The sequence below is a fragment of the Stegodyphus dumicola genome, chromosome 4, assembly GCF_044657685.1.
Source record: "Stegodyphus dumicola isolate Sdum_Otavi_A_Nest chromosome 4, ASM4465768v1".
Classification (NCBI taxonomy): Eukaryota; Metazoa; Arthropoda; class Arachnida; order Araneae; family Eresidae; genus Stegodyphus; species Stegodyphus dumicola.
In genome coordinates, this window is record NC_140771.1 from 65492870 (window position 1) to 65518297 (window position 25428).

Below are 25428 nucleotides of genomic sequence, written 5' to 3' on the forward strand. Positions count from 1 at the left end.
ACGTAATCGGTTGCATGATTGCGGTAAATTTGTAAGGGCTTGGGTGTATGTTGGTTAGGAAGTACATTGCATATTTTGTGGTATAGAAGATAAAATGGCTGAATGTGGTAAGATTAATTTGAAGTTTCTGTGCGATTTGGAAAGAAAGGGGAAAAGAACATTACTTGGCTGGTGTGTAAATGAAGGTTTAACCTAGTAGCCATTATTAAGTGTCCTGCTTGTAGGAAGGAAATACGTATGGTCGAACGATAACGCCGCTTATTAAGATATTTTTATCCTTATTTTGTGAATTATGTGGCGACGCCAGTATACAGATTCTAGTTCAGAAAATTTTAAGAAGTGTCTGGACGCTGTTAAGGAATTTTGTTTGACTGAAAACGTTTTAATTTGTAAATAAGTTAAGTGGATATTTCCTTTGTGTAATGCAAAGATGAATTTCCTTTTTTATGTTATTTCATTGTTTGATTTAAAATGTAGTTTACTGAGATTATATATATTTTTTGTTGGCTGCTCCTTTGACTTTTTAAGTGAATATAGTTCGAGGTGTACATGTACAAAGGGGGTGCGCAATGCCTAGTTTTGTGCAACTCTCTGATGGTTTTTTAAGTGAAAATAGGTTGATGTGTACATTGATGAGTTTTTTCAATTCTTTCTCTTGTTATTTTGGCTTTGTGTAGCGGCGATTTTTCGACCAAAAATTGCCGCTTTATATTTGTGTATCTTACACAAGACACAGAATAACTTTATTTTAATAAATGGTAAAAAAAAAAAAAAAAAAAAAAAAAAAACCTATAGAGAATGTTTAAGATAATGAAGACGTGCCATAATGCGAAGTTATAGAATTTCGAGAAACTGTTGTTTCATTTTATCAGACTGCTCTTACTTAGTTGTAGAAATGGATAAAAAAGTACTGCATGAGGTCGAAATGTACAGCTGGATCATAGTAAAAGAAAACCCTTCTTTGAGTAAAGTTGAAACATCCTTTTTGTTAATTAATGAAATGATAACAAATCATAAATTATCGGAAATCAATATATGTGAGGAATATGTTTATCTTAAACAATGTATCACAGAAGAAACATATTTGAATGCTAAAAAAATAAGATGTAACCAGTTTAGAAGCGGATGGCAATAACTGCATATTTTAATAAGTACCAGATTCCTTGTCGAAATATTTTTTAAATTGCCAGAGTTTCCATTTTGTCTTCATGGCACTAATGCTGCAACTGAGCGAGTATTTAGCATCATGAACAATTTTTAGACTAGTGATAAGTTTGTTTTATGTAATTATGGCAAAGCCTATCTGCCTAAGGAAATGGGTGCCTTCGTGGAGGACTTTCTAGGGAAAACTGGCTTGAATACATATTGCACATAGGAAAACCACGAAAGGACTAGTGATAAGACACAGCTTTAAAATGGCAAGTTTGAAGGGCATGTTGATCACCAACTAAATTTTGATAAAATTACACGGACTTTAATATAAGGATCCAAGAATAAAAAGCTGTTTTAAGAAATATTCATGCTTCAGAGAAATATAACGTTACTTCATCAAAATAATTTATAAGAGTTACAAATTTATTATTTTGTTTAAAAATGAATTCTGCGGTTTGACTATTCTTTATTTATTAAAAATGTTATATATCACTATTATAAAATAAAACAAAAATTATTTAGTTAGATTTATATGTATATATATTATACACACTTAAAGAAATTAATTTAGAACCAATTTTTCACGTACATACCACTAAACATAAAATTATTTATTTATAAAAAAGTTATTTAATAAATTATATATATAGTGTCCTGAATTTTGAACTTCGAAAGCTGATCATCTTAAGAATAAGTCTTAATCTAGTCTAATCATTCCAAACTTTTCTAGAATTTGCATCAGTTTCTTTCAGATTTTCTCCTTTCGTGGTCATCCAATGATCACATAGCTTGTATCATGACTGAAATATATCATCGGAAATTTTTCCATTGAATTTTCTTTGACAGCTTCTGCAATTTGGCATCAGCGTCATCAGATTTTATTCTTGGAAGAAGGTAAAATCGCAAAGTGGTTCGGCAAATAAATAGACAAACCTTTCTTTACCCCTTTTACTTCGCTTTGTCAGGATGTTTCTAACAAATATAAAGCAAGAATAATAATAATAAAATTACATTTAAAAAAATGCACACATGTATAATTTCAAATTTCAAAGTGATGGAACTTAAAGTTTGGATATACTTATTTTGTAGTTGCTGCTCTTTCTTGCCTATATGCAAACCTTAAAAATTATTTCACTTCGAATGTTTAATCTTGCGGAAAGAATCTTCAGTTAAACGTGGTTTATTGTCTGAAATCAAAAGAATCCTGAAGACACATAACAGAAGAAACTTATCAGAGAAATCTATTGCCTTAGGTGTGGACTCGAACTATCTCAAAGTCAAGTATTTAACTCGTCGGACACACGGAATTGCCACTCTAATATTTGGAACTCATATCATTCAGTCACTCCGTATTGCCGATCCAACCTCTGGAACAGACACCATTTGGACACTAGATATTGCCCTTCTTGCTTCTAAAGAACACTTACCCGCTGGACTATTATGTGCAGACAAGGTGATCCCTGCGCCTATCAGCGGCCGAGCGGGTAAAGCCGCCGAACATAGGTAGTTCGGCCCGGGGTTCGAGTCTCTGCGAACGGGCTGGCTGCATGAGCGTTTAAATGGTTTTTCCCCATGCGTAGCGTGGATAGTAGTCAGTTTCCTTTAAAACATCCTCCACGGGGCATCCCTCTTTTTCCCTGTAGCGATAGATGGCGGAGCACATAATAAGGTAATCCTTAGATTTTCGGAGTCGGCGTTTTCTAGTGTAATTAAATTTCCGCCTAAATGAACTTTGAGGGTTCCAGTTAAGGGGCGAAGGAAAGCTGAACTTTGGTGAGAGAAAAAGAAATACCTTGCCTTTAGAAATATATACGGTCCACAGGAAAGCAGTGCGGAGATAAAGATTCGAACATGAAATGCACGAAGATTATTTGCTTATTGTGTTTTCTTCTTCTGCAGTGACTCATTTAAAGATACAACTTTTCTTTAAAAGTGATGGTCGTAGGTATTTGAAAATAGCCTGAAATGAGCAAATTATCTTCGACTAGCATTTAAATTTATATACATAAATATTTGTTACTGGAATAGCTGCCATAGATATATCTCCATTCTTCTGAACTCGATATTTTAACGTAGAAGTTCAAATCAAGCGCAGCAAAGAGGATTATTTCCATGAAAATATATATAAATTAATGATGGATTTGAAAATCGAAAACAATGTTTAATATATGCTACGATAATTACTTGTTTAAACCAAAATAATTTAATCGGGAATTTTAGGACACGTCAGATGAGCCTAAACTTGGACTTGAACATCAAAGTTTAATGCATCGATTGGACTTGAACATTAAACACGTACAAATTTCTTATTAGAAGACTTTGATACTATTTAAATACAGTTTTAGTTTTTATGTTTTATAAGTTCAAGAAATTAATTTATTACGAGATTTTGCTTGATTAAAAGAAGAAAAAATATATAGCATTCTTTATTGCTTTACTTGTTTCTGTCTTATTAACGAAATTGTAGTGATAGTAGATTCACTGAGAATTTTAACGTTCAAAATCATGGAGTAGGATGAACGCTGTTTGTATTTAATTTCCCCTTGGCTTCGAGCAAAATACTTTATTTTCTCACCGCATTATTTCTAGGAGTTTCACATTATTAATCCCTCTTTGGCGAGATAAGTAAAAAGCTTTAATTTGGCTAAAAACGCCGGAAGGCAATCAAATTGAACACATAACGTTAAATTAAAAGCGGAAAAAAGTGCTAAGTTCTCGAGCAAGAGGAAACCAACGTAATTCATTTCGCTAATGATGAAGAATAAAGAAAAACAGTTTTCACTAAAACTAAAAAAATAATAGCAAGTGCGGTTTTTTTTATTATTATTATTGCTCTTGTTGTATTACTTGAAATTTGTTAATCGTTGCCGCGCGTAGTTGTACGAAATGTAAAAATTAACCTGAGCAATTGCCTAAATTATAGTCTGTTTCTTTTTTAGCATTTTTTACTAGTTTCTGGTGATTTAGAAATAAGATGCGAAGAAGAATTTTAATTCATTAACAAAATGCATAATTTTTTAGTATTTGGAATTATGATACGAATTGTAATTTGAAGTTTTTGGAAGTTTTTTTTTTTTAATTATTTTGTAATTTTCATAAACTAATTCTCAAGTTCCTTTGATTTTTGGAACACTTGAAGCGGGCTAAGCTAGGCAGTTTAATTTATTTAATTGCTGGACGATTTCAGATAAAAAATACAGGAAAAAATGCATCTAAAATTTCATAATTTTTGCATTTAATCGGAAATAACTTTTTAAGACTCCATTTTGAAGTATGAAATGTTACTTCTTAAATTTTTATGTCTTTTGAAAAAAAAAAAAAAACGCATTTTAATCTCTGCTTTTTTATCTGCTATTAAAATTTGATGCTTTATAAAAAATTCTTCGCTTACTAGAAAGAAGAAATAAAATAAAAATCTCTAAAATGATATTTAATAAAAGCTTAAGCATACGAGATATTTAATAAAACCTTTAAAATAGTTAAAGATAAGTACTTAAGTAAAAGCACAGCTTATAAAAAAATCTATTTGCGTTCATTCAGCTTATTGAATTATATATATGTTATAGTTATTGTGATTAATCGGGTATTATTAATAATAACCAAATAACCTGGTTAAAGTAAATAATTTTTGATAATTTGTAATGTGAACCGGTTGCTATTAATAATTTATCAACATTAAAGGGTAAATGTGTTAATTCCCAAAGCGCTCTGAATGAGATTTATCGTTATGTGTGCTAATGTGTTTTCTGAATAAGAGCATTACTATTCTGCAGACATGATAGCCGCTTTGAGCGCGCGTGTGCGAAACAGTGGCCGAGCGGTAATTTGCTGAAAACGGGTAGTTCGACCTGGATTCGAGTACAGGCAGACTCGTGGCTGGATGGGCCTCTTCGTGATTTTTTCATGCGAATGAAGACTTAAAGGTAATAAATACATTTTGCAGGTTCAATAAAAAATAAGAGGTTTTGGGCAGACAGAACGGGAATAAAAGTTTTCCGAAATGTAAAAGACTGTTGATAGAAAAGAAAAAAAAAAACCAAAAGTTTAGTTGATGATGAGACGGAAGTTTGTGAAGAAAACAAGGAAGACTCTTCTTTTCAACTTCATGAAGTCTCAGAAAATATTCAAGAAGCCCGTCCTTCAGCTAAATCGTTGTAGAGTTATTAGAATTGCTGAAGTAGAAAAAACAAGAAAATCATCTATGCTCTCGCAGAAATTTGGACTCAGGATCTCCAAACTGCCAGTCAGACGTGCTTCCAGTTACTCTATAAAAGACACGCGGTCAGGAGGAGGAAAATACCTTAAATTCTGTCCATTACATAAATAATGCATTTTTTAAATTTCAGGATGATATGCGGTAATTGTTAATGAAATTTGTAATTTCATAAACTATTTATTTGGGAACATTCAAAATCTTGTCTCGAATATCATACAAAAAGTTAGAATCTGTGGAATTGCAGTGGAAGAATCAATCAGAAATATGTCAACTATAACAGAACTAGGCTAAAGGGAAATCACACGAGTGTCATATCAGCCCCTGAAAAATGTGGAAAATTAATTATTGGGAAGTACTACTAGAATCGAAATTAAATTCGTTCTTTTCTGTCAAAAATCCTTGTGACATCTGAGCACAATTTAAATGAATTCAAATTTTAATTGTAAGGAAATAAGTTTTACGGTTTAGGTAAACTATGTTCTAGGAAAAGTTTTCAAACTTATTTTAAGCTAAATGTATACAGTGCAGATATTAACTGATGCAGATAACTACGTGTTAACGCGTGTATTGAAACAGTTAACGAGAGTATTGAATGTTCAAAAAGATTGATTAAACCGCACATTGTAATTTGATCCTTTTTACTCTTCTTATAGTTTCTGTTTTCTGGTAATATAATCAAAGTGGTACATATTTTTTTCACAAGAAAAATGCACAAATTGTAAAATACGATAATCTAAGGGGAAGCACACAGAGTTTTCATTTTTGTAAATTTCATTTAATTCCAAGATTTTACTTTATCTTGGTACCTATAATAAATTGCAATTAAAAAAATATTATTCTCTAAGAAATTGAGTTTAATCTTCGAATTTTAATTATTAACATAAAATTGATATAACCTTTTTTTTTCTGTAGGGTTATTAATATTTTAATTAACCTGTTATTTATAATTTTAGCTTTACTATCACTTCTTTCCGTTTAATCACCAGAACGCAAATCTGTTAGAGGGTATTTAAGTCGAGGGTTTTTTTGTATTAAAATAGAGTTTGTTTCTGCCTCTCGAGGCCACGTTACTAATAGTTTTTCCAGCTCTGATAAAATTATATTTCTACGGCTAAAAAAGTAAGATTATTGCCACTGGCATTCAACTGTTCTTCTTCTACTTCTTGAAGCTCATTCGGTTGTTACTCTGATGAAAAGTTTTAAGTCATCTTATTATTTAAAATCAATTGCGTAGTCTTTGACTACTAGGCTTAGTTTTAAATTTGAATCTGATCGTTGTTTCATCGCTACAAGTAGAGGTGGTTGTTTTGTTAAGCACAATACGGACATTTATGTTAAAGTTCTGATTTGAAAAACGCTGGATTAAAGCGAAGTCAACACATTTTATGAGGTTATTAGGACATTCTCCATGCGTACTCTAGTGACGTGTATGGTTATAATGGCGGAAGAATTGAGGCGAAAATATAGTAGATTGCTCACTTTTTTCTCCATAAAAACTTAATAATTTCTATAGTGGCTCGAGAATTCAAATGTAGTCGGCTATCAGTCGTCACCATAACGATTGATCCATTGACCCTCATACCTGAACGGTTATTCTACGCTACGAGAGTCGACAGCAAGTTGTGGGCCGCCAGATGTCGCTGCTAGTAAAAAACAGGTTTGCCCAACATCCTATATTCTCTGAGTACGGAAGTTGTCGAAAGCGCGTGAAAAAGTGTTGCCGCGTCGTCAATCAGGGTTGTCCAGTTGACGTACTAAGTAGACAATGGCTTTGTATGTGTTTTCGCCGGTGATTTTTTTCATATTTAAACGAAGAATACCGTCGTAGATCTCTGAATCGATGGCGAATTTATAGAAAATATGTTGATGCTTTTGCTCTGCCAAAAGATGTTTTCATTGCGTATTTCAGATTGCCAAAATTTATAGTTATTTTAATTTGGGATGAACTGAGGGAGTATTTGGAGCCACATTCAGAAAACAAGAACGCAATTTCTACTGAAAGAAAGGTTATACTATTCCTGAAATTATAGATATAAATTGTAATTGTACGCTTTAAAAATGTAGAAGATAATAAGTTTATCAAGCACATAAACCTTCTTCATTTAATACAAATATAGACATCCGATGCCTTCTACTCGATTTATGTACAGCAAGAATTACGTTTACTTTAAAATCTAACAGTTGAATACCTTACGAATAATACTGTGAACACAAAAAATGTCGTTCATTATTACACGAAATTCACACTAAAATAAAAATTTAAAAAAAAATAATAATAATAATTATAAAACTATAAAATAGATTTATAATATTTTTTTCAGTAGTTGTACTACTACTAGTGTGATACTTTTAAAAATAAGTTTTAGTCCAGAGGGGCTATTAATTTCGTTTTGCCATTTTGTGGCGTTTCACGATAAATGGCGTTTCACTTTTCAAATCGTTGCCACCAAGTATTATCGCACTCTATTATATTTAAAGAAATTAAATAATGAGGAATCTGCAGAATGTATGAATGTTTCTCGCACTGTGATAAAACAACGGTACCTAGAGCCATGAAATTCTGAATAACGTAATCCTCCATCCTAATATAGGCATCTGGAGGCCCAAATTTGGAACTGGGAATTTGTATTACTATCCATTTCATATATCATATTTTGTAAAGCATTTATGAGTTTTTGATTAAGAAACCCAACGATTTCAAAGCGAGCAATGGCAAAAAACACTTTCATCTCTAGCGCGCGAGACTATGTATCGGAAATTCTAAAAATATGCTTTTTTAAAATTATATGATATTGCTGTTGAATTGAATTTTATGGTTTAAGTGCGAAAAACATGATATTTAATAAATAAAGGTAACACGCAAAACGTTAAAAAAATGGCCCTTTGGGAGTAATATAAAATCTGAAAGCTTTCAGATTTTTTTTTTTTTTTTTTTTTTTTTTTTTTTTTTTTTTGTGTGTGTGTGTGTGTATGTGTGTGTGTGTAATTTTAATACGTTTTAAAACTGGTTTCTAAGTGAGGACTTTCTAAGGGAAACTGGCTCGTATACACGTTACACATGGGGAAAGCCACGAAAACGCCGTCCAGCTCGTTCGCGGGATTCGAATCTCGGACCAAACTACCTGCGTTCAGCGACGCTACCGCTCGGCGGCTGGTGGGCTTGTTAGCAGAATTATACTGTATTATTATTGTATTATGCTATAAAGTAACAATGCTATAAGACTGAGGGTTTGTTCATGGAATAGTACTTTTGTAACCTATTATAGTATTAAAAAATCATTGTTCCTTTGCAAACTTAAAAAAAAATAATAATAATAAATTAAAATACTGTTCATAGCATTCTCATTTTTATATTGTAAAAGAGATATTGATTATTATTAGTTTTCTATTTAAAATGTGTCGAAACGCTGGTTTGATAAGGACTTGAACTGCAGGAGACCTACACTGATTATTTTTACTTTAGTACTTCCATTGTGAAAATATTACTATCTTTTAATTATTTTCAAAGAACAAAATCTTTTGAGAAGGAAGAATATTTAAACTGAGCAGTTCTTATATACAAAATTAAAATAACAGCAATGTAATATTGAAAAAAAGGTATTAGTAATTGTGTGACAAAAATTGCAAAACGAATTAATCACACATACAGGATAGATTAGTTTAATTTTGGTTATATATTTTATATTGAAAAAATATTTTCTTTCATGTTAATTATAGAATAAATTATTTAAAATAAAGCATTTTGATGCGTGTGTGATAATTGAATGGAGCAGCAATCGGCCATACTATAATAGCGAATGAATTTTATTTCTTTTCCTGAAAGAAATAATTTTCATAGAAAAAGAAAATAAAAAAAGGGAAGAAATATTAAGAAAGAAATATTTTCTTTCTAATTTCTTATTTAAAGAAATATTTTTCGAATAGTAACTGTAAAATAAATTACGGGAAAACAGTTTTAATGTAAACATGGGAAAAAAAAGAAAAAATAAAAAAAAAAAAAAAAAAAAAACTTAGTTTGCTATTAGATTGTAATGCAAATTAATCATATTATAAATTTAAATAATTAAAATTGTTTATTTCTAAAAGGATTTGAAGTAAGCTTAATTCATTTACTCTTATCTATTTACCATTGCTTTCATGGTATCCCATATCACTCTTTATTTCTTACCTCTAAATTCCTGCGTTAACTTTCCCATTAAAAAACGAGATTTTCTTTCACATAACACAGCAGCATATTCTACTGCGTGTTGGTCATAATACTGTTTTGTGCAATTTTTTTTTCGAACTACAAATGCAGCGTGTGAGTTAGTGAAATAATGGGAGAATATTCTTAGAATTTCATCTAGCGCGCGCTATAAATTTCGTCACTCGTCTGTACTGCGATTGGTCTAAAGCTCCTTGAAGCCTTGTCCCCTTCCAGTAAAGTTAAATGGACCCACCCGCCCTCCAACTGAGGACCACAGAATGGCTTTCTCCGATAAGTTGTGATGGCTGTCCATACCGGTTCTTTTGAGTCAATATTGTTCGCTCAAGTTGTAGACAGATCCAGTGATCATAGAATAGGCGTCCTGTATGGAGGAGGACATAGCGAAATCTCGCATTTCTCTCTGCGTGCTCGTCTGATGTAAGTGATTAGGATAATCAACTAATACTGGAACATCTACCGTTCGATTTTCGAAGGAACACATTCTATTGTATCCACTTTCGGCCATGAAAAGCATTGATAAAATGCATTTAAATTACCGTTTGAAAAAATGCATTTAAAATTTCCATTTTAACGACTTTTTTTTTCAAATATATTTTCGAAAAATATTTCTAACGTGATTTTAAATTTCTCTATTAGTATTACCTTACGTATAACGTTTTTTAATGTAAAAAATTAATCCCGTTCTAAAGTTTAGATAACTGAGCATTCCAATAATTTGATCTAAATCACTAATTAAAAAAATTCTTAGTCTTCCATTTTTGAAAGCTCCAAAGCAGTTTTAATTTACTTTTCTTTTACTGAGAATCTTCAGCCAGTTCCGTTTAAAAAAACTGACCAATATGTTTACACGCAACTACATTTCGACCCGTTTTGCTAAGTGATATTTATTTGCACATTTCATGCAGTGCTTTCCTTTCATACTAGATTTGCTCTCGCCTGCTCTGAAAAATGTACTTTTTCGAAATTTTATGGGAGCTTTTATACGCAGCTTCCATCGTAAAATCTTTGATGCTTTATTTTCTTTGGATGCTTAATTAAGCTCCGGAAAAGTTGCCGTAAATCCACTTCTCCGGAAAAGCGCTTTGTCTCAAATTTGCTTTGAGTGCAATTTCGTACGAGAGTTCTTCTACCATAAGAAATCCATTAACATCGATTTTGTGACTTGTAACATTTGTTACAGTTAAAATATTCTCTCAAAGGAAATGTCTTTTAAGTTGCTGTTTCAACATTGCGGGTAAATGTCCGAATACTTAAAATAGATCACCGATCTTCTGAACCCATCAGATGTTAGTGAAAACATTCTTTGGTTGAAAGTTCTGCGCTTTCGAAGGCTGATTGGATGCATGTATGTTTAAGATTTAAAAAAGAAACCTCGTTCTTGAAAAAGGTAAGGGATTATAAATTTTTGCAGTGAATTCGATACATGAATGCAGAGTAAGTAATTTGAAAGAATACTTGCAAATGCTATTAGACTTCTAAAACTACATTATTCATAACCAAAATGTAGATAAAAGGTCCTGTAACTACATTATGTTCTTTTATGGGGGGAAAAGGTATTTAGATTTTAACAGGTCTTGCTCTAGCAAATGAAAGAGACGTTTTTAGGGATCTTATAAATATAGTATAAAAGTATCGTTAAAATAATTTCTATCGAACCTCTTTCCTTCAATGCTGTATATGAGAATGTTGGCGATTTATAATTGTAAACTATTGATCAACTTCTGAAGACAGACTGAAATAGACAGACTTCTGAAGATAGATTGAAAATAAGTAAATTTATTTAGCTCCTTCTAGTGATTACAGCTGGAATGAAAATGTACAAAGGAAATGTAGTTGATAATCTTTCGACGATGAGTTAACAAAATGTCTGGCGACGTACTTTATTGAGAATTTCCGGATACAAAAGCAAATTTCACATAACAGTCTACACATCTTTCTTCTTCAATAGATTAAGTATTTAAATTAATTATTAATTCAGATAGAAGACTCGAATATTTTGATTTGGTTTCTTTTGATTAAGGAAAGTATACTAGGGTTACCTGCCCAAGAATAAGATGCCTTTTGAAATTTTTGGCAAATTTTGTGACGCCAAGAAGCAAAGTGTTCATGATTGTTGTCATCCAAAACAACGCCAAGAACAACAAAATGATTCACCTTGTGTGTTCTTGGCTATGTCTATTCTTCAGCCCCGGATGATTTCTGCTCATACGTAATGCCAATCATGTAGTTCCATAATTGATCCGCCTTCTCCTAATCCCGTAACTAGCGGCGCCACATGAACTCCGCAAAGTAGAAATACAGAATGACATTTGACGACTGCCGAAGACCCTGCTTGCAAAACTCGCACTTAATATGGCTCCACGTGATTTAAAAGGCCAGTTTCGGGCACCTTTCTAACAAAAGCCCCACTCATAGCCATCCGATTGATTCTAAAGCTCAACCAGAAGCATACCTTTCGTACAAACTTGACATTCATAACAAGAACTAATTAAACCTACATTCGCACAACAATCAGTTATAGCTCTCCTACCTTATCGATCTAAATCGTAAAAAAAGAGAGAGAGAGAGAGAGAGAGTATCTGTATCTCACCAGAAACATTTCTGGTTCTCTCTATGTTTCTGTATCTTAACAGACATATTTCTTTGTAGAATTGATAGGATAGCAATTAATTAGAACTATACAGCTAACGAAAACCATAGATCAGTTAAAGATTATTAAAATTCCAATAATTAAAAGTACAGTCAAATCTTACTGGAAATCACGTAGTCCTCGATTGAAGTTCCAATCGGATTTAACTTAAGAAAACCATTGGCACGTAACAAAAGAATGGGAAAACAAAGTCGATTCTATGTTACCAGAAAACCGGTATCTACGTCGGTATTTTTGGCGCCAAATAAAAAAGCACTTTTTTCTATACTAGAACCAATCCACTAGCGGCCGAACGGTAAAATCGCTGAACACTGGTAGCCAGTTTCCCATAGAAAGTCTTCTACGAAGGTTTCTCGTTTCTTATGAGGGCTCACCAGAGCCCAAGCCGTAAAGTCGCTGAACACTGGTAGTTCGGTCCGAGGTTCGAATCCCACGAACGGGCTGGCTGCGTGAGTGTTTTCGTGGTTTTCCCCATGTGTAACGTGTATATGAGCCACTTTCCCTTAGAAAGTCCTCCACGAAGGCATCCCTCCCCTTAGGCAGATAGCCCTCGACGCTTTGCCGTAATTAAATAACCTAACTGATCCGTATGCAGATAACCTTAGTGTGCTTTGCCATAATAAACTAAACCAATTCCATACCAGACAAATGATATTGTGGGGAACTTTCTAAAAGAAACTGGCTAATTTTCATGTTATACATGGAAAAAATTGCGGTAATAATACTCGTACCTTCTGCGGTAAACGCAACTAGCATGAAGCTTCTCCCAGGCGACTTTGTATCCACTTCAATAGGTACAAGTTAAGGCTGTATGGAAGCTCATGGTTTTCATGATGTGAAATACGCATACGAGCTAATTCTCTTAAAATGTCGTCCACGAAGGCATGCTTTGACCAGACAGATAGCCCTCACGCACTTTACCATAATTCAAATCTAATCATACCTTTGAAACTCTTTCGCATACTGAAAATTTGCACAAGATTTTGGTCTCAGTAAATATATGTGATTTTATACATGACAAGACAGAACATTTCTTAACTTAATAAGACTTGAAAATAATTATCACAGTTATTTAACACTAGTTAAGTACTTTTATTTTCTAGTTTTTTTCCTTTAACTTTACAAGAATCTACTGCATAACCTTTCAATTTCATTTTCTTTTATTTATTTCGTGTAATAGTTTTAACGTGCAATTTTGTTTAATTGAATTTTAGGAACTCATTCTTTTTAAATATGTTTATTTTTCTTTGTAGTTCTGAATGAATCAGCATGTAAATTTTAAAATTAGGTCAAGTAAAAGCTTAAATATAGGAAGAAATATCAACGGGCTTTCACGACAGTTTTTTTCAGCAAAATGGCAATTTCTGGCCAATTTAGAGATTTTTTGGACATTCCGCGGAAAGTTTTTATTTATTTATTTTTTAAAATTTTTTTTAATTATATATATATATATATATAATACCGTATATTATATTGCTAATATAATATACGGTCTTAATTTCTTGTAAATGACAGTAACTTGATTTTTCCACTTACAATTAGTTTTTTCCCATAAACATTATAGTTTTCCACATTACAGTCAGTCCTCCTTATATCTTTCTTCCGAGATGTTAGAACAGCATGCCCTAGCTGTGTTGTTTCGAACCGATCTATTGCGTGTTCCTTGATTAATTTCAGAGATCTTTACTGTATATTTATTTACAGCTATATACAAGTTTTATGCCAGCTGGCATGTACATGATCCAGTATACTAGTTTTCTGCCACCTGGTAGATACAATGTAAATCATTAGCGGTAGCGGTAATACGCCCGACATCTTGGCGTGTCCGCTTTCTTAACGTTCTAAAACACAACTAACTCTTTTTGTGCGGTGTCCCTCTGGTAAAAATCAACGCGATCGGAGGACGCCAAAACAATCGGCTATGAATATGGTAACAGGTAGTTTGGTGACATTTTGGAGGCGATAAAGGTTACTACCTAGGACTTTGGGAATAATGTGGGAAGTACTCAGTTCTGATTACGCATTATTTTGTGTGAAGGAAATGAGAGATCATGAGATATGTCATGTGACATTAATGGACGAATTACAGTTCTTTAATAGGAAAACGGGGGAAATCTGGAAATTTTGTATTTAGCTTCCTTCTGTGTTGTGTGAAACAGCATTGGTTAATTTTTGGATCCCATGGCCCTATCTAAAGTGAATTCGAAATGGGTATTTAGTGAGATTGAAAGGGGTAGTAATAAGTGTTTTTTTAATGTTGTGCGAGATAGAAGTAAAGATTGCTTATTAAGTTTTATTAAACAGTATACTCTACCTGGTACAATAATCATATCTGATTGCTGGAAATCATATGCATGTTTGTAGGATGAAGTTTTTCAATATCTTGCTGTGAACCATAAGTATCATTTTAAAGATCCTGAAACAGGCGCACATACGAATACAATAGAGGGCACGTGGAGTGCTATAAAAAGCGTCATTCCGAAGCATTATGATAAAGAGAATTTTGCTTTTTATTTAGCGGAGGAAATAAGAAAAGTTTATCCGCCACGTAATCAAGATTCTGAAGAAGATTAGGTAAGTTAGTATTTTTAATTATTTGAGGATATTATTTTTATGCATTGTTCTAAATGTAAAGAGTAAATAAAATAATATGGTATTATTGGAAAATTGTTATTAGCAATGATTTAGTTTAAAATAATTAGGATTGTAAGCTAATTTTTATTAATTTAATGTATGTGCTTATTTATATTTTAAGCAGTGTTTTTTAATTTAATTATATTTGAATTAAATGGTAGTTATTTTGTGAATTATATGTTTGTAGGAATTTGGTATGCGTTTCAGTGGAAGTAAACGTGCTTGGCAATAATTTAAGTATTTGACACTAAGTATTTGCAACCATTTTTAATGTTTGCGTTATGAATTTGTTGGTGACGTTTATAATAGATAATTTAGAGGTAAAAGTTTTTGGATATTTTATTTATTTTATACGTGCAAATGTTCATCCTTGGAAAGGGTATATACTTTTGCGCGATCAGGTAATTTCATATATGTCCTTTTTACCGGATTTAAAGATTCACAAAATTTTCATGCATTTTTCGTGAAATTTTTCTAATTTATGAGAAAAAAGCAGTGTACATGGATATAGTGAAGAGTGTGCGCAATGCCATTTTTGTGCAATTCTGGGATGTTTTTTTAAGTAAAAATAAGTCGACGTGTACATGGTTTAGTTATATTTTAATTAAATGATAGTTATTTTGTGAATTTTATGTTTGTAGCAATTTGGTATACGTTTCAGTTGAAGTAAACGTGCATGGAAATAATTTAAATATTTGACACTAAGTATTTGTAACCATTTGTAATGTTTGCGGTATGAATTCGTTGGTGACGTTTATAATATAATAGATAATTTAGAGGTAAAAGTTTTTGGATATTTTATTTATTTTATACGTGGAAATGTTCATCCTTGGAAAGGGTATATACTTTTTCGCGATCAGGTAATTTCGTATATGTGCTTTTTAGCGAGTTTAAAGATTCACAAAATTTTTCTGCATTTTCGTGCAAATTTTTGTAGTTTATGAGAAAATATCAGTGTAGATGGATAAAGTTAAGAGTGGTTGCAATGCCATTTTTGTGCAATTCTGGGATGTTTTTTTTAAGTAAAAATAAATCGACGTGTACGTGGTTTATGTGTATGTGCGATTCTGAAAACGCGGCAAGGAGTTTGCGATTCTGCACTTTTTCCCAATTTTGCAGTTAATATTTGTCATGATTAACCCGTAACAGGGGACGTGCGGTCTGACGGACCGCGCCACATGTTCCTCCCATCACACCTATTGCATGCTTTGTCCAAGTGAATGGATTCTTCCCCTAGCTTCACGTTTCGTGTCCTTCTTTCTGACCCCTTCTTATCGGAATGCTTTGGCAAGTGTATCTGATTGGCAGATACTATCTGTTGAAATTCTCCTAGAGCGGTCTGTGAGACCTCACCTCCCTCTCAGTGTTACAATTTTCTGCAGTAGTGAACACATGGCTCTGAAGTTACGTCCGCGGAGATTCATTTATCCTTCTGATCCACGTTATGCAGAAGAACTGAAAAAAATTCTAGACGAGGTTGGAAGTGATTTTAGTGAAGAACATAACTGTGAAGAAAATTTCTGCGGAAAAAAAAAAAAAAAAAGGCGAGCAGTGGTTTTGATGTCATCATTGCATCATTCGATAGAAACATACTCGGAAACACAGAAACCTGAAATAATTGGTTTTTATAACAGAACCAAAGGTGGTGTTGATGCTTTAGATGAAAAATGTTCTGTCCATTCCTGTAGTAGGAGAACAACGCGTTGGCCTATGGCTCTTTTCTACCGGTTAGTAGATACGAGTACAGTAAACGCATACATTTTGCACCAAGGTTATAACCAAAACCCTGTTATGACCAGAATGGTGTTTTCGAAAGAATTAGCGAGAGAATTAGTCCAACCACTACTACACACGAGAGGGAAAAATCCAAGAATAAATCGAGAATTGCGCCTGACGATAAAGCGGATTTTAGGAAAAGAAGCTGAGTCTAAGGATGTGGAGCAGTGCACAAAAGAAGCAAAATTAAAATCAAGGAAAACATGTCGTCTGTTCCCCCCAAGCAAGAAAAGAAAGACAGTATATTTATGTTTATCTTGCCAAGACCCTGTTTGTTTGGAATGCACGCAAAAGTTACGCAATGAATATGCTAAAGAAGACGAAAACTAAATTGTTTACTATCAGAAAATCAGTGAGATACTGATATTTTAGGTACTGTCAAAATTTTTCTGTATTGTGCGGTTAAAATTTACTTTGAATATTAACTAATATAGAAAAAATAGTTAATTCAAAATAAATGCATTCTTATTTTTAGTTTTATAGAATTTAGTGCAGTATATGATTTTCATCGAAAAATTTGAGGCTATGGGGAAATTTTCTGGGAAAACTTTAATTTCACTTTAAAGTGTAAAAACATATTTTCTTTTCAGAGTAAAATGTTCAAAGAACATCTAAGTGAAATATCACGATGATATTTTGATTAGACGATTTTTAAAAATTTATTATAATGCGCGGTCTCTGAGACCGCACGTCCCCTGTTATGTTCAACTTTGTCACTTCCCCTGTTACGGGTTAAGCAGTTTTTTTCCATAAAATTTCTAGCATAAGTGTAATTCGGATAACAGATTGTTGGAAAAAGTGTTCAGTAAATAAAAAGAAAAGAAACATGTCTTTACTTCGTGAAGACAAAATGGCGGCGGAAAAAAAAAAATAGAGGGTTGCTGTAGCAGAGTTGCTCGCCAAATTTTCGCCAAACAATCGCCAAGTTACCATAATCCAAAGATTAACCAAACAATCTGATCATCTATGTCTTAGAAAGCCTATGGTTGAAATAAAACCCAATTTGGTCAAAACCACGTTTCTGCTATACCATAGAATAGTTTGCTATAGTTTCTGCTATATAGAATGCTATAGTTTCTGCTGAAATTCCTGCTATACCATATACCAGTCATAACATAAAAAATATTCTAGAAAAATTCCCTGAATGATATTTTTATATTTGAAAATGATATTTATGAAGAAAAAATATTTTAATTCTTCTTTAAAAGGAAGAAAAAGTTGTTATAATCTGTAAAAAATGTCAAGACGGTATGAAAGATGGAAGAATAGGATTTGAACTTTAGCTGGAAGATTTTTTTATCCTGCTTTATCCGGATTATTTTCCCATTTATAAAACGAAGATGCTTGCGAATCATTCCGATATTATTATTTTAATATTAAATTTTAAAAATATCTAGGTAAAAATATATTTAAGGTGCCCCTTGGCGATAATTGACGACTATTGGCGGTGCATGGACACCAAGTTTGTGAAGTTCTTTGACTTGTCATTTTGGCTTTGTGTAACCGAGATTTTTACGTCAAAAATCGCCGCTATACAAATCCAAAATAAAAAGTCAAAGAATTACACAAACTCGGTATCCATGTACACATCGACTTATTTTCACTTAACAAAACATCAGAGAATTGCACTAACTAGGCACTGCGCACTTCCTTGACTTTGTCCATGTACACATCGATCTATATTCACTTCAAAAAGTCAAAGGAGAAGCTAACAAAAATATATAATCTCAATAAATTGTATTTTAAATGAAACAATAAAATAACATAGAAAAGGAAATTCATTTTAGCACTACACAAAGGAAATATCTACTTACCTTATTTACGAATTTACGTATCTTCTGTCAAACGAAATTCCTTAACAGCAACCAAAAACTTTCTAAAATTATCTGAACAAGAATCTGTATAGTGGGGTCGCCACATAAATTCACAAAAATATCCTCCGTAGTGCCGATATCGTCCGACGTTTCAACTTTACGCATTTCCATCGTACAAATAGGACACTGAATAATGGCTACTAAGTAAACCTTCATTTACACACCAGCCAATTAAGGATTTTTTACCTTTCGTTCCAAATCGTACAGAAACTTCAAATTAATTCTTACCACATTTAGCCATTTTACTATATAAACAACAAAATAACAACGTATTTCTTACCCAAAATCCGACACACTCTTTCCAAATCTTTTCCCACAATTCCAATTGACGGTAATCACCCAACCAATTACGTCATAATAGGGTTTCCATAACATTCAACTACTCAGGTTACCATAAATGAAACAACAACTTGGCGATAAATGAAGCAACAACTTAGCGATAATCCAAGAGGCACCTTTAAATCTACTCTAACCAATATCTAAACTAAATCTGAAAAATATAGCTTCGAGTTCCATCCTTTAATCATCTTAACAATTTATGCTGAAAATTTTACAGCTCTGGGTCTAGCCGTCTTTGAGCTATGTAGCGAACTTAAACAAAAGTCAAAACACCACTGCGTTTTATATGAATGATAGAGAGTGACAAAGGCCAAGACTAAATATGAGATAGTCTTTAAATTTTCGCGTCTAAAGAATGAACCTTTTCATTGATAACTGACTGAAAAAGACACCTTTTTCTCTTTTGGATATCCGTTTAATATGCACTGATTCTTGGTACAAGTTTTGTTATATAAGGGTGATGACGCCGCCAGATTATTACGATTCTGCGAAACGTTTTACTACAGTTAATGAAGAAGGGTGATGACGCCGCCAGATTATTACAATTCTGCAAAACGTTTTACAACAGTTAATGAAGAAAGAAACAGTAGAATAACTGAAGATTTTCTTCCTGAAAACAATGACATCAAAGAACATGCTTCAAGAAATCTTAAAATAAGATAAAGATATTTCATTTCCATAAAAATGTGCCTTCAATTATCACAATGCTTTTAAAATCCATAAAAGCGAACAAAACCTTCAAAGTCATCCAAAATGTTACCACAAAATCTCTTCGAATTCAAAAAAAAAATTCCTGTCGAAAAATTCAACAATCATAGACTTCGATGTTTTTTCTGTTAAATATATTTTTAAAAGAGAAAAAATTCGAAAGAAAAAAAAATATAATCTGCGCTTAATCGTTTCGTGCCATTTTTAATTTACTTTTTTTTTTTTTTTTTTTTTTTTTTTTTTTTTTTTTTTTTTTTTTGCTAAATTTTTATCAGAATTTTTCTTTATGAATGGTTTAATTTAAGATGATATTTTATTTGTCATTTTTTAACTATTATTATTTTCTTATACCCTTTTATAAACTTTTTCTTTTTTAGGATTTCATAATTTTGTATTTTATCATTCCTTTAAATTGTATTAAAATTATTTTCAATTTAAGAGAACGTCTATATTCAGCTTTCATTAACTTTAATTATATATATATATATATATATGCCTCATTTTATCATTTATATGTTCTTCATTGTTTATATATGCTATATTGCTATTTCTGAATCAAATTCCTTACTCGAAGCAAAGCTTGATAAATAGTTGCATTTAGAGTGCTAATGAGTGAACAGCTTTTTGCCTATTTATGTTATCTTAATAATTTATACATTATTTTATTTCTCATGTATTAAAATTTTATGCAATATGTTTTATAAATTAAATCAAGATTTTTGCTTTTAAAATTTTCATTACTGTAATAAAGTTTGTATTTTGCATAATTTGTCTTGTTTAACTTCAGTGTTATTTCTAACCTGATTTTGTTGGTTCAAATGGAGTTTGGTCATTGGTTATATTTTGTGTTTTTTCTTCATTTATATGTGAGTTGTAGTTTTGTGTTATTTTTAAATTAATTCCACCCTTCAAAATATATTCTGAATAAAATGTTTCATTACGCAAGATAATTTGTACATGATTCTTACTGTGTTTTTAGTAACTTACTAATATCTGCATCCTTCTGTTTCTATTATATCAATGTTTTGCATCACTCTGCAGTTTATGTATGGCATACAAAGATCATTTCGGAAATTTTCCCTGTTAAATGCATGCATTTAACTTATGTGAAGTTTGATATTCTTTCTACACGCAATTTTGAATATAAATCTTTTTAACCTTATTCTTGCTTACGTGTTATTTATTCACACATTTCAAGTTTTACTAATAGAAAAAATACCACTAAGTAGTAAAACCAAAAATTACATATGTCATAAAATAGATACAAAATACTGTAAAACTTTTTGAAGTACTAAATAGAAATAGCAAATGTCTGAAGAGATTGTAACCAGAACACTCAGTTACCTGATACAAATTTTATAAAACTAAACGAGCATAAAACTTTGTTATACGATTACACGTGCTAAACATTTTCTACAGTGATATCAATGTGTCAGAATTGTTTATAAACTACTATTGAACTGAAATGTGATGCTTACTTGCTTAATTAAAGTATGCTTATTTTCATATTAGGTATTGTTAAAAAAATGTCCTTAAAGAATGCGATTCTATTTCTTCCTTTCTTTGTTTAAATATGTAACTATTTTTATTGAATTATATAATCGTGTTTTGTAGTCAATTTAGGGAAAAATACCACAGTGAATTGATAAAATAACTTTATGCTTTCTCTGTAAGTATCAAATTATTTTATATATAATTCCCACGAAAACTATTTTGCTTGGCTCATTTTGTTCTGCATTGGAAACGATCCGAACAAACAACAAGCATGCGCAATCAAGAGATAAACGTTACTGATTCAATTGGTCTACGGCAATAAATTTATTGTTTAATTTAAACTAAATTATTAAATTACATTTTGAAAGAAATATCATCCCTCAAAAATTTGAAATTAAAAACAACAAAAAAAAAAGGGGGGAAATCTGAAAGGTTTCAGATTTTAAACTGCGTCCAAACAGGCGTTTTTTAACATTTTGTCTGTTCCCCTTTTTTTATTAAATATCACGTTCTTCGCACATAAACCATAAAATTCAGTTCAAGAGTAATATCGCAAAATAGTTTTAAATTGAGCATATCCTTAGAATTTCCAGTCTCGCGCGCTGGAGATAAAAATGTTTTTTCTGTATAACGTTGCCATTGGTCGCGTTGAAATCCTCGGGTTTGTTAATCAAAAATTCGTTAAAGTTTTACAAAGTATGAAATCGATAATAAAATAAATTCCAAATTTCAAATTTGGGCTTCCGCATGCCCATACTCGCAGCAGGATTACATCATTCAAAATTCGATGGCTCTGTACCGTTGTTTTATTACAATGAGAGAAATATACATATATTTATGCAGATTTTCCATTATTTAATTTCTTCAAATATAATGCAGGACTATAACATTTGGTGGCAACAGTTTGAAAAGTGAAACTGACATTTATAGTGAACCAACGAAAACAATAGTCCTTCAGGAACAAAGCCCTTTGAACTAAAAAGAACAAAAAAATCTGTTTCAGATTTTATATTACGCCCAAAAGGGCCTTTTTTAACGTTTTGTGTGTTACCTTTATTTATTAAATATCATGTTCTTCGCACTTAAAGCATAAAATTCAATTCAACTGCAACATCACAAAATAATTTAAAAGGAGTATCTCTTTAGAATTTCTGATATACAATCTCGAGCTCTGGAGATAATTTTTTTTTTTTTTTTTTTTTTTTAATAGCCCGAAAGGCGTTAGCCCAGAAGGACTATTAATTTCGTTTTGGCATTTTGCGTTGAAAACTTTAAATGTCGGTTCTTTTTTCAAATTGTTGCCACCAAATATTATAGCCCTGTATTATACAGCATGTTTCAAAAAGAATATACGTGTTTCGAATGCAAATATTTATTAAACTGTATGACATATGAACATGAAATTTTACATACATATGTACGAACCTTTCAAGTTCAGATTACAGATGTTACAGATGTTCAATATGTCCTCCATCAGCGACATGAATAATATCGCATCGATATTGAAATTCCTCCCATACTCGGGCAAGCATGTCCGTCCTCAGTGATGTTATGACATTACGGATCCAGTTCTTCACCTCTTCCAGATTCTGTGGGAGTGTTGGTACATAAACGTCGTCTTTAATGAAACCCCACAGAAAGAAGTCACAGGATGTCAAATCCGGTGACCGTGGAGGCCAGCTGAGACATGTATGTCGCCATCTCCTTGATGACCAATCCAACGGTTCGGTAGAGTTTCATTCAGATAATCACGCACTTGGCAACATCAGTGAGGGGGTGCACCGTCTTGTTGAAAAATGAAGTTGTCTTCATGCAGCCTCGGAAACAACCAGTTTTGTAACATGGCGAGATACTGTTGACCGTTAACCATGTTTCCATGAAAGAAGAATGGGCCTTAAACGGATAACCGTGATACCGCACAAAACACATTGATTTTTGACGAATCTCGTACATGTTCAGTGGCTGCATATGGGTTCCGTAGGCCCCAAATTCGAACATTGTGTTTGTTTGCATGACCACTAACATGAAAAGTCGCTTCCTCACTGAACACGATGCGTTGTGCGAAAGTGTTATCATTGTCACTAGCATCAATAATCTCGTTACAAAATGCCACACGTTTGCGTTTGTCATCAGGACGCAGAGGCTGTAACAAATGTAACTTGTACGACTTCATAACCAACGGACGTCTCAAAACACTCCAAATTGTCGTTGTAGGCAGTTGTAACTCACGACTGGCACGACGAGTTGATTTTGAAGGACTAACGTTGGAAAGGAGTTTGAATTCATGCAACATTTCGTCGGGAACACGAGGGCGGCCAGGACACTTTACTTTACATACAATCCTGTTTTTACAAATTGTCCCCCCATTCGGAGGATCACTTTGGTACCTCAACTTGAAACGTCTTCACACTGTAATCACGGAATTGCACTTCGCAAACTCGAGAACACGAAATGATTTCTGCTGCGGAGTAGTCATTTTAAACATGTGACGGTTAGCACGCAAAAAAGAACACAACTGACATCTAGCTGCTATTAATATAAAGTAGGTTATGTATTCATTTCGCTAATAGCCGAGCCGAGGCGCAGTGATCGATAGTTTGGACAAAATAACACTTTGTGATACGCATATTATTTTTGAAACCCGGTGTATTTAAAGAAATTAAATAATGAAGAATCTGCATAAATGTATGTATGTTCCTCGCATTGTGATATAACAAGGGTCCCTAGAGCAATCACATTTTGAATAACGTACGTTTCTACCCAAATACGGGCATTTTGGAATTTGTTTTATTATCTATTTCATATTTTGTAAAACTTTAGCGAACTTTTGATTAAAAAACTCAACGATTTCAAAGAGAACAATCGCAACACTGTACGGAAACAAAATATCATTTTTATCTCCAATGCGCGAGACTGTGCATCGGAAATTTCTAAAGATATGCTCATTTTAAAATTATTTCGTGATATTGTTGTCGAACTGAACTTTATGCTTTAAGTGCGAAGAACATGATATTTAATAAGTAAAGGTAACACACAAAACATTAATAAAAGCCCGTTTGGGCGTATTGTAAAATAATCAAAATTCGTTAAAGAATTTCAAAATATGGAATCGATAATAAAACAAATTCCAAATTAGGGCTTCCAGATGCTCATATTCGGTGGAGGATTACGTTATTCAAAGTTTGATGGCTCTAGGTACCGTTGTTTTATCACAATGCGAGAAACCTACATATTTTTATGCAAATTCTTCTTTATTTTATTTCTTTAGATATAACATAGGGCGGTAATATTTGATGGCAACAATTTGAAAAGTGAAATGGACAAAGTTTTCAGCGCAAAATGCTCAAACGAAATTAATAGCCCTTCTGGGATAACGCCCTTCGGGCTAAAAACTTGTACGAAAGAATTTTTTTTTTTTTTTTACTTATTACGTGCTCCACTCTTAGGCACTACACGGAAGGGGTGGAATGCCCCGTGGAGGCCTTCTTAAGGGAAACTGGCTCGTATTCACGTTACACATGACAAAAACCACGAAAACGCCCATACAGCCAGCCCGTTCGAACCCCGGACCGAACTACAAGTGTTAAGCGGCTACGAAAGAAATTTGAAATTAAAAAAGTCCTTAACTTTGTTTTGTTACCATTAACACCTTTGAGTAAAACATATAATATTTATTCAAGGCAAATTTAATTTTAAAACTCGGATTTCGTGAAATGTAATAATTCTGTAGTAATCATGGTTTTATCTACTGCAACAAATAAATATACATCTTATTTCACCCAGGACAAATTAAACATAACTGTTATTTGTCTTTTCAGTTTTTCCTTGTATAAAACCAAGAACTGTTAGCAAATATTTTTCTACTACTACTGTTTTGTGCTTACAAACAGTTCGATGAAAAATGAGTAACTGAGAAAATATTAATAATTGAAATTAATTTCAATTCTTATATTTATAGTTTTTAGTCCTAATATGCATCAATTCAATATCGTAATATACAACTGACTACTTTTTTCTAGCAACTATCGAAATTCTCTGAATATCGTTCACTATTACCCCATTAACATCGCTGTCATCCACCCTGTAGATAATACTATCTGCAATTCGGTCACAGCGTTTCTGAAAGTACTTCTTTTGAATGACGGTAATGTGACATTTTTCACTCACCTGTTTGTGCTTCAGAAACAGCACTCAGTTTATAAAAATGCAGTTTCAATAATTTTATTCAAAATTTGTAAGAAAGTTTTAAACTACCAACTGAAAAATGAAATTTTACCAAGTGCAGAATGTTTCTGAAACAGGGAAGCGTGTATTCCTCTTCTGTCATGACTGTGATTCTAAAATTTTTCCATTATCTCGACAAATAAGTTCTTGTCAG